This window comes from Lampetra fluviatilis, chromosome 23, assembly GCF_964198595.1.
Source record: "Lampetra fluviatilis chromosome 23, kcLamFluv1.1, whole genome shotgun sequence".
NCBI classification, from domain to species: domain Eukaryota; kingdom Metazoa; phylum Chordata; class Hyperoartia; order Petromyzontiformes; family Petromyzontidae; genus Lampetra; species Lampetra fluviatilis.
In genome coordinates, this window is record NC_136297.1 from 608386 (window position 1) to 620885 (window position 12500).

Sequence of the window (12500 nt, forward strand, 5' to 3'; positions counted from 1 at the left end):
TCACTCAATCACTCAATCACTCACTCACTGAATCACTCACTCACTCACACACTCACTCACTCACTAACTCACTCACTCACTCACTCACTCACTAACTCACTCACAAACTAACTCACTCACTCACTCAATCACTCACTCACTTAATCACTCACTCACTCACTGAATCACTCACCCACTCACTCAATCACTCACTCAATCACTTACTAAATAACTCATTCATTCACTCAATCAATCACTCACTCAATCACTCACTCAATCTCTCAATCTCTCACTCACTCAATCACTAAATCACTCACTCACTCACTCACTCACTCACTCACTCACTCACTCACTCAATCACTCACTCAATCACTCACTCACTCCCTCACTCAATCACTCAATCACTCAATCACTCACTCACTTAATCACTCACTCAATCACTCAATCACTCACTCACTCAATCACTCACTCACTCACTCAATCACTCACTCAATCAATCACTCACTCACTCAATCACTCACTCACTCAATCACTCAATCACTTACTCACTCAGTCACTCAATCACTCACTCAATCACTCACTCACGCACCCAATCAGTAACTCACTCACCCACTCACTCACTCACTCAATCACTCACTCAATTACTCGCTCAATCACTCAATCACTCACTCACTCCTTCAATCACTCACTCAATCACTCAATCACTCACTCACTCACTCACTCACTCACTCACTCACTCAATCACTCACCCACTCAATCACTCAATCACTCACTCACTCATTCACTCAATCACTCACTCACTCAATCACTCACTCAATCACTCAATCACTCACTCACTCACCCACTCAATCACTCAATCACTCACTCACTAACTCACTCACAAACTAACTCCTCACTCACTCACTCAATCATTCACTCACTTAATCCCTCACTCACTCACTGAATCACTCACTCAATCTCTCACTCACTCACTCAATCACTAAATCACTCACTCAATCACTCAATCACTCACTCAATCACTCAATCACTCACTCACTCACTCACCCACTCACTCACTCAATCACTCACTCACTCAATCAATCACTCACTCACTCACTCAATCACTCACTGAATCACTCACTCACTCAATCACTCACTCACTCAATCACTCACTCACTAACTCACTCACTCACAAACTAACTCACTCACTAACTCCTCACTCACTCAATCACTAAGTCACTCACTCACTTAATCACTCACTCACTCACTGAATCACTCACTCAATCACTCACTCATTCAATAATTCACTCACTCACTCAATCACTCACTCAACCACTCAATCACTCACTCACTCACCCACTCACTCACTCACTCAATCACTCACTCACTCACTCAATCAGTCAATCACTCACTCACTCACTCACCCACTCACTCAATCACTCACTCACCCACTCAATCACTCACTCACTCGCTCAATCACTCAATTACTCAATCACTCACTCACTCACTCACTCACTCACTCACTCAATCACTCACTCACTCAATCACTCACTCAATCACCCAATCACCCACTCACTCACTCAATCACTCAATCACTCACTCACTGAATCACTCACTCACTCACACACTCACTCACTCACTAACTCACTCACTCACTCACTAACTAACTCACTCACAAACTAACTCACTCACTCACTCAATCACTCACTCACTTCATCACTCACTCACTCACTGAATCACTCACTCACTCACTCACTCACTCACTCAATCACTCACTCAATCACTCACTAAATAACTCATTCATTCACTCAATCAATCACTCACTCAATCACTCACTCAATCTCTCAATCTCTCACTCACTCAATCACTAAATCACTCACTCACTCACTCAATCACTCAATCACTCAATCACTCAATCACTCACTCACTCAATCACTCACTCAATCACTCAATCACTCACTCACTCAATCACTCAATCACTCACTCACTCAATCACTCACTCAATCAATCACTCACTCACTCAATCACTCACTCAATCACTCAATCACTTACTCACTCAGTCACTCAATCACTCACTCAATCACTCACTCACACACCCAATCAGTAAGTCACTCACCCACTCACTCACTCACTCACTCAATCACTCACTCAATTACTCGCTCAATCACTCAATCACTCACTCACTCACTCCCTCAATCACTCACTCAATCACTCAATCACTCACTCACTCAATCACTCACTCAATCAATCACTCACTCACTCACTCAATCACTCACTCACTCAATCACTCACTCACTCACTCAATTACTCGCTCAATCACTCAATCACTCACTCACTCACTCAATCACTCACTCAATCACTCACTAAATAACTCACTCATTCACTCAATCACTCACTCACTCAATCACTCACTCAATCTCTCAATCTCTCACTCACTCAATCACTAAATCACTCACTCACTCACTCAATCACTCACTCAATCACTCACTCACTCAATCACTCAATCACTCAATCACTCACTCACTCAATCACTCAATCAATCACTCAATCACTCACTCACTCACTCAATCACTCAATCACTCACTCACTCACTCACTCAATCACTCACTCAATCACTCTCTCACTTACTCACTCAATCACTCACTCAATCACTCAATCACTCAATCACTCACTCACTCAATCACTCACTCAATCACCCAATCACCCACTCACTCACTCAATCACTCACTCACTCACTCAATCACTCACTCAATCACTCAATCACTCACTCACTCACTCACTCAATCGCTCACTCACTCAATCACTCACTCACTCAATCACTCACTCACTCACCCACTCACTCAATCACTAAATCACTCACTCACTCACTCAATCACTCAATCACTCACTCACTCAATCACGCAATCACTCAATCACTCACTCACTCAATCACTCAATCAATCACTCAATCACTCACTCACTCACTCACTCACTCAATCACTCAATCACTCACTCACTCAATCACTCACTCAATCACCCAATCACCCACTCACTCACTCAATCACTCAATCACTCACTCACTCACTCACTCAATCACTCACTCAATCACTCAATCACTCACTCACTCACTCACTCACTCAATCGCTCACTCACTCAATCACTCACTCAATCACTCACTCACCCACTCACTCAATCACTCAATTACTCACTCACTGAATCATTCACTCACTCACACACTCACTCACTCACTCACTCACTAACTCACTCACTCACTCACTCACTCACTCACTAACTCACTCACAAACTAACTCACTCACTCACTCAATCACTCACTCACTTAATCACTCACTCACTCACTGAATCACTCACTCAATCACTCACTCAATCTCTCAATCTCTCACTCACACAATCACTAAATCACTCACTCACTCACTCAATCACTCACTCAATCACTCACTCACTCAATCACTCAATCACTCAATCACTCACTCACTCACTCAATCACTCAATCACTCACTCACTCACTCAATCACTCAATCACTCATTCACTCACTCAATCAATCACTCACTCACTCAATCACTCACTCACTCAATCACTCACTCACTCAGTCACTCAATCACTCACTCAATCACTCACTCACACACCCAATCACCAACTCACTCACCCAATCACTCACTCAATCACTCACTCAATTACTCGCTCAATCACTCAATCACTCACTCACTCACTCAATCACTCACTCACTCACTCAGTCACTCAATCACTCACTCAATCACTCACTCACACACCCAATCACTAACTCACTCACCCACTCACTCACTCAATCACTCACTCAATTACTCGCTCAATCACTCAATCACTCACTCACTCACTCAATCACTCACTCAATCACTCACTAAATAACTCACTCATTCACTCAATCACTCACTCACTCAATCACTCAATCACTCACTCAATCTCTCAATCTCTCACTCACTCAATCACTAAATCACTCACTCACTCACTCAATCACTCACTCAATCACTCACTCACTCAATCACTCAATCACTCAATCACTCACTCAATCACTCAATCAATCACTCAATCACTCACTCACTCACTCACTCAATCACTCAATCACTCACTCACTCACTCAATCACTCACTCAATCACTCACTCACTCACTCAATCACTCACTCACTCACTCAATCACTCAATCACTCACTCAATCACTCAATCACTGACTCACTCAATCACTCAATCAATCACCCAATCACCCACTCACTCACTCAATCACTCACTCACTCACTCAATCACTCACTCAATCACTCACTCACTCACTCACTCAATCGCTCACTCACTCAATCACTCACTCAATCACTCACTCACCCACTCACTCAATCACTCAATCACTCACTCACTGAATCACTCACTCACTCACACACTCACTCACTCACTCACTCATTAACTCACTCACTCACTCACTAACTCACTCACAAACTAACTCACTCACTCACTCAATCACTCACTCACTTAATCACTCACTCACTCACTGAATCACTCACTCACTCACTCACTCACTCACTCACTTAATCACTCACTCACTCACTGAATCACTCACTCACTCACTCACTCACTCAATCACTCACTCAATCACTCACTAAATAACTCACTCATTCACTCAATCACTCACTCACTCAATCACTCACTCAATCTCTCAATCTCTCACTCACTCACTCACTCAATCACTCACTCACTCACTCAATCTCTCAATCTCTCACTCACTCAATCACTAAATCACTCCCTCACTCAATCACTCAATCACTCACTCAATCATCTCACTCACTCACACACTCACTCACTCACTCACTCACTCAATCACTCACTCACTGAATCACTCACTCACTCAATCACTCACTCAATCACTCACTCACTAACTCACTCACTCACAAAATAACTCACTCACTAACTCCTCACTCACTCAATCACTCAGTCACTCACTTAATCACTCAGTCACTCACTCACTTAATCACTCACTCAATCACTTACTCATTCAATCATTCACTCACTAACTCAATCATTCACTCAATCACTCAATCACTCACTCACCCACTCACTCACTCACTCACTCAATCACTCACTCACTCACTCACTCACTCAGTCACTCAATCACTCACTCACTAAATCACTCACTCACTCACTCACCCACTCACTCAATCACTCAATCACTCACTCAATCATCTCACTCACTCACACACTCACTCACTCAATCACTCACTCACTGAATCACTCACTCACTCAATCACTCACTTACTCAATCACTCACTCACTAAATAACTCACTCAATCACTCAATAACTCACTAAATCACTCACTTACTCACTCAATCACTCAATCACTCACTTACTCAATCACTTACCCACTCAATCACTCAATCACTCACTCACTCACTCAATCACTCAATCACTCACTCACTCAATCACTCACTCACTCACTCACTAACTCACTCACTAACTCCTCACTCACTCAATCACTCACTCAATCACTCACTCAATCACTAAATCACTCACTCACTCACTCAATCACTCACTCAATCACTCACTCACTCAATCACTCAATCACTCAATCACTCACTCAATCACTCAATCAATCACTCAATCACTCACTCACTCACTCACTCACTCACTCACTCACTCAATCACTCAATCACTCACTCACTCACTCAATCACTCACTCAATCACTCACTCACTCACTCACTCACTCAATCACTCACTCACTCACTCAATCACTCAATCACTCACTCAATCACTCAATCACTGACTCACTCAATCACTCAATCAATCACCCAATCACCCACTCACTCACTCAATCACTTACTCACTCACTCAATCACTCACTCAATCACTCACTCACTCACTCACTCAATCGCTCACTCACTCAATCACTCACTCAATCACTCACTCACCCACTCACTCAATCACTCAATCACTCACTCACTGAATCACTCACTCACTCACACACTCACTCACTCACTCACTCACTCATTAACTCACTCACTCACTAACTCACTCACAAACTAACTCACTCACTCACTCAATCACTCACTCACTTAATCACTCACTCACTCACTGAATCACTCACTCAATCAATTACTCAATCACTCACTCAATCACTCACTAAATAACTCACTCATTCACTCAATCACTCACTCACTCAATCACTCACTCAATCTCTCAATCTCTCACTCACTCACTCACTCAATCACTCACTCACTCACTCAATCTCTCAATCTCTCACTCACTCAATCACTAAATCACTCCCTCACTCAATCACTCAATCACTCACTCAATCATCTCACTCACTCACACACTCACTCACTCACTCAATCACTCACTCACTGAATCACTCACTCACTCAATCACTCACTCAATCACTCACTCACTAACTCACTCACTCACAAAATAACTCACTCACTAACTCCTCACTCACTCAATCACTCAGTCACTCACTCACTCACTTAATCACTCACTCACTCACTGAATCACTCACTCAATCACTTACTCATTCAATCATTCACTCACTAACTCAATCATTCACTCAATCACTCAATCACTCACTCACCCACTCACTCACTCACTCACTCAATCACTCACTCACTAACTCACTCACTAACTCCTCACTCACTCAATCACTCACTCAATCACTCACTCAATCACTAAATCACTCACTCACTCACTCAATCACTCACTCAATCACTCACTCACTCAATCACTCAATCACTCAATCACTCACTCAATCACTCAATCAATCACTCAATCACTCACTCACTCACTCACTCACTCACTCACTCACTCAATCACTCAATCACTCACTCACTCACTCAATCACTCACTCAATCACTCACTCACTCACTAACTCACTCACTAACTCCTCACTCACTCAATCACTCACTCAATCACTCACTCAATCACTAAATCACTCACTCACTCACTCAATCACTCACTCAATCACTCACTCACTCAATCACTCAATCACTCAATCACTCACTCAATCACTCAATCAATCACTCAATCACTCACTCACTCACTCACTCACTCACTCAATCACTCAATCACTCACTCACTCACTCAATCACTCACTCAATCACTCACTCACTCACTCACTCACTCAATCACTCACTCACTCACTCAATCACTCAATCACTCACTCAATCACTCAATCACTGACTCACTCAATCACTCAATCAATCACCCAATCACCCACTCACTCACTCAATCACTTACTCACTCACTCAATCACTCACTCAATCACTCACTCACTCACTCACTCAATCGCTCACTCACTCAATCACTCACTCAATCACTCACTCACCCACTCACTCAATCACTCAATCACTCACTCACTGAATCACTCACTCACTCACACACTCACTCACTCACTCACTCATTAACTCACTCACTCACTAACTCACTCACAAACTAACTCACTCACTCACTCAATCACTCACTCACTTAATCACTCACTCACTCACTGAATCACTCACTCAATCAATTACTCAATCACTCACTCAATCACTCACTAAATAACTCACTCATTCACTCAATCACTCACTCACTCAATCACTCACTCAATCTCTCAATCTCTCACTCACTCACTCACTCAATCACTCACTCACTCACTCAATCTCTCAATCTCTCACTCACTCAATCACTAAATCACTCCCTCACTCAATCACTCAATCACTCACTCAATCATCTCACTCACTCACACACTCACTCACTCACTCACTCAATCACTCACTCACTGAATCACTCACTCACTCAATCACTCACTCAATCACTCACTCACTAACTCACTCACTCACAAAATAACTCACTCACTAACTCCTCACTCACTCAATCACTCAGTCACTCACTCACTCACTTAATCACTCACTCACTCACTGAATCACTCACTCAATCACTTACTCATTCAATCATTCACTCACTAACTCAATCATTCACTCAATCACTCAATCACTCACTCACCCACTCACTCACTCACTCACTCAATCACTCACTCACTAACTCACTCACTAACTCCTCACTCACTCAATCACTCACTCAATCACTCACTCAATCACTAAATCACTCACTCACTCACTCAATCACTCACTCAATCACTCACTCACTCAATCACTCAATCACTCAATCACTCACTCAATCACTCAATCAATCACTCAATCACTCACTCACTCACTCACTCACTCACTCAATCACTCAATCACTCACTCACTCACTCAATCACTCACTCAATCACTCACTCACTCACTCACTCACTCAATCACTCACTCACTCACTCAATCACTCAATCACTCACTCAATCACTCAATCACTGACTCACTCAATCACTCAATCAATCACCCAATCACCCACTCACTCACTCAATCACTTACTCACTCACTCAATCACTCACTCAATCACTCACTCACTCACTCACTCAATCGCTCACTCACTCAATCACTCACTCAATCACTCACTCACCCACTCACTCAATCACTCAATCACTCACTCACTGAATCACTCACTCACTCACACACTCACTCACTCACTCACTCATTAACTCACTCACTCACTAACTCACTCACAAACTAACTCACTCACTCACTCAATCACTCACTCACTTAATCACTCACTCACTCACTGAATCACTCACTCACTCACTCACTCAATCACTCACTCAATCACTCACTAAATAACTCACTCATTCACTCAATCACTCACTCACTCAATCACTCACTCAATCTCTCAATCTCTCACTCACTCACTCACTCAATCACTCACTCACTCACTCAATCTCTCAATCTCTCACTCACTCAATCACTAAATCACTCCCTCACTCAATCACTCAATCACTCACTCAATCATCTCACTCACTCACACACTCACTCACTCACTCACTCAATCACTCACTCACTGAATCACTCACTCACTCAATCACTCACTCAATCACTCACTCACTAACTCACTCACTCACAAAATAACTCACTCACTAACTCCTCACTCACTCAATCACTCAGTCACTCACTCACTCACTTAATCACTCACTCACTCACTGAATCACTCACTCAATCACTTACTCATTCAATCATTCACTCACTAACTCAATCATTCACTCAATCACTCAATCACTCACTCACCCACTCACTCACTCACTCACTCAATCACTCACTCACTCACTCACTCAATCACTCACTCACTAAATCACTCACTCACTCACTCACTCACTCACTCACTCACTCACTCACCCACTCACTCAATCACTCAATCACTCACTCAATCATCTCACTCACTCACACACTCACTCACTCAATCACTCACTCACTGAATCACTCACTCACTCAATCACTCACTTACTCAATCACTCACTCACTCACTCACTAAATAACTCACTCAATCACTCAATAACTCACTAAATTCATCACTTACTCACTCAATCACTCAATCACTCACTTACTCAATCACTTACCCACTCAATCACTCAATCACTCACTCACTCACTCAATCACTCAATCACTCACTCACTCACTCAATCACTCACTCACTCACTCACTCACTAACTCACTCACTAACTCCTCACTCACTCAATCACTCACTCAATCACTCACTCACTTAATCCCTCACTCACTCACTGAATCACTCACTCAATCTCTCACTCACTCACTCAATCACTAAATCACTCACTCACTCAAACACTCAATCACTCACTCAATCACTCAATCACTCACTCACTCACTCACTCACTCACTCACCCACTCACTCACTCACCCACTCACTCACTCAATCACTCACTCAATCACTCAATCACTCACTCAATCACTCAATCACTCACTCAATCACTCACTCACTCACTCAATCACTCAATCACTCACTCACTCACTCAATCACTCACTCACTCAGTCACTCAATCACTCACTCAATCACTCACTCACACACCCAATCACTAACTCACTCACCCACTCACTCACTCAATCACTCACTCAATCACTCAATCACTCACTCACTCAATCACTCACTCAATCACTCAATCACTAACTCACTCACTCACTCAATCACTCACTCAATCACTCACTCACTCAATCACTCAATCAATCACTCACTAACTCAATCACTCACTCAATCACCCAATTACCCACTCACTCACTCAATCACTCACTCACTCCCTCAATCACTCAATCACTCAATCACTCACTCACTCACTCAATCGCTCACTCACTCAATCACTCACTCACTCAATCACTCACTCACTCAATCACTCAATCACTCACTCACTGAATCACTCACTCACTCACACACTCACTCACTCACTCACTAACTCACTCACTCACTAACTCACTCACAAACTAACTCACTCACTCACTCACTCACTCAATCACTAAATCACTCCCTCACTCAATCACTCAATCACTCACTCAATCATCTCACTCACTCACACACTCACTCACTCACTCACTCAATCACTCACTCACTGAATCACTCACTCACTCAATCACTCACTCAATCACTCACTCACTAACTCACTCACTCACAAAATAACTCACTCACTAACTCCTCACTCACTCAATCACTCAGTCACTCACTCACTCACTTAATCACTCACTCACTCACTGAATCACTCACTCAATCACTTACTCATTCAATCATTCACTCACTAACTCAATCATTCACTCAATCACTCAATCACTCACTCACCCACTCACTCACTCACTCACTCAATCACTCACTCACTAACTCACTCACTAACTCCTCACTCACTCAATCACTCACTCAATCACTCACTCAATCACTAAATCACTCACTCACTCACTCAATCACTCACTCAATCACTCACTCACTCAATCACTCAATCACTCAATCACTCACTCAATCACTCAATCAATCACTCAATCACTCACTCACTCACTCACTCACTCACTCAATCACTCAATCACTCACTCACTCACTCAATCACTCACTCAATCACTCACTCACTCACTCACTCACTCACTCAATCACTCACTCACTCACTCAATCACTCAATCACTCACTCAATCACTCAATCACTGACTCACTCAATCACTCAATCAATCACCCAATCACCCACTCACTCACTCAATCACTTACTCACTCACTCAATCACTCACTCAATCACTCACTCACTCACTCACTCAATCGCTCACTCACTCAATCACTCACTCAATCACTCACTCACCCACTCACTCAATCACTCAATCACTCACTCACTGAATCACTCACTCACTCACACACTCACTCACTCACTCACTCACTCATTAACTCACTCACTCACTAACTCACTCACAAACTAACTCACTCACTCACTCAATCACTCACTCACTTAATCACTCACTCACTCACTGAATCACTCACTCACTCACTCACTCAATCACTCACTCAATCACTCACTAAATAACTCACTCATTCACTCAATCACTCACTCACTCAATCACTCACTCAATCTCTCAATCTCTCACTCACTCACTCACTCAATCACTCACTCACTCACTCAATCTCTCAATCTCTCACTCACTCAATCACTAAATCACTCCCTCACTCAATCACTCAATCACTCACTCAATCATCTCACTCACTCACACACTCACTCACTCACTCACTCAATCACTCACTCACTGAATCACTCACTCACTCAATCACTCACTCAATCACTCACTCACTAACTCACTCACTCACAAAATAACTCACTCACTAACTCCTCACTCACTCAATCACTCAGTCACTCACTCACTCACTTAATCACTCACTCACTCACTGAATCACTCACTCAATCACTTACTCATTCAATCATTCACTCACTAACTCAATCATTCACTCAATCACTCAATCACTCACTCACCCACTCACTCACTCACTCACTCAATCACTCACTCACTCACTCACTCAATCACTCACTCACTAAATCACTCACTCACTCACTCACTCACTCACTCACTCACTCACTCACCCACTCACTCAATCACTCAATCACTCACTCAATCATCTCACTCACTCACACACTCACTCACTCAATCACTCACTCACTGAATCACTCACTCACTCAATCACTCACTTACTCAATCACTCACTCACTCACTAAATAACTCACTCAATCACTCAATAACTCACTAAATTCATCACTTACTCACTCAATCACTCAATCACTCACTTACTCAATCACTTACCCACTCAATCACTCAATCACTCACTCACTCACTCAATCACTCAATCACTCACTCACTCACTCAATCACTCACTCACTCACTCACTCACTAACTCACTCACTAACTCCTCACTCACTCAATCACTCACTCAATCACTCACTCACTTAATCCCTCACTCACTCACTGAATCACTCACTCAATCTCTCACTCACTCACTCAATCACTAAATCACTCACTCACTCAAACACTCAATCACTCACTCAATCACTCAATCACTCACTCACTCACTCACTCACTCACTCACCCACTCACTCACTCACCCACTCACTCACTCAATCACTCACTCAATCACTCAATCACTCACTCAATCACTCAATCACTCACTCAATC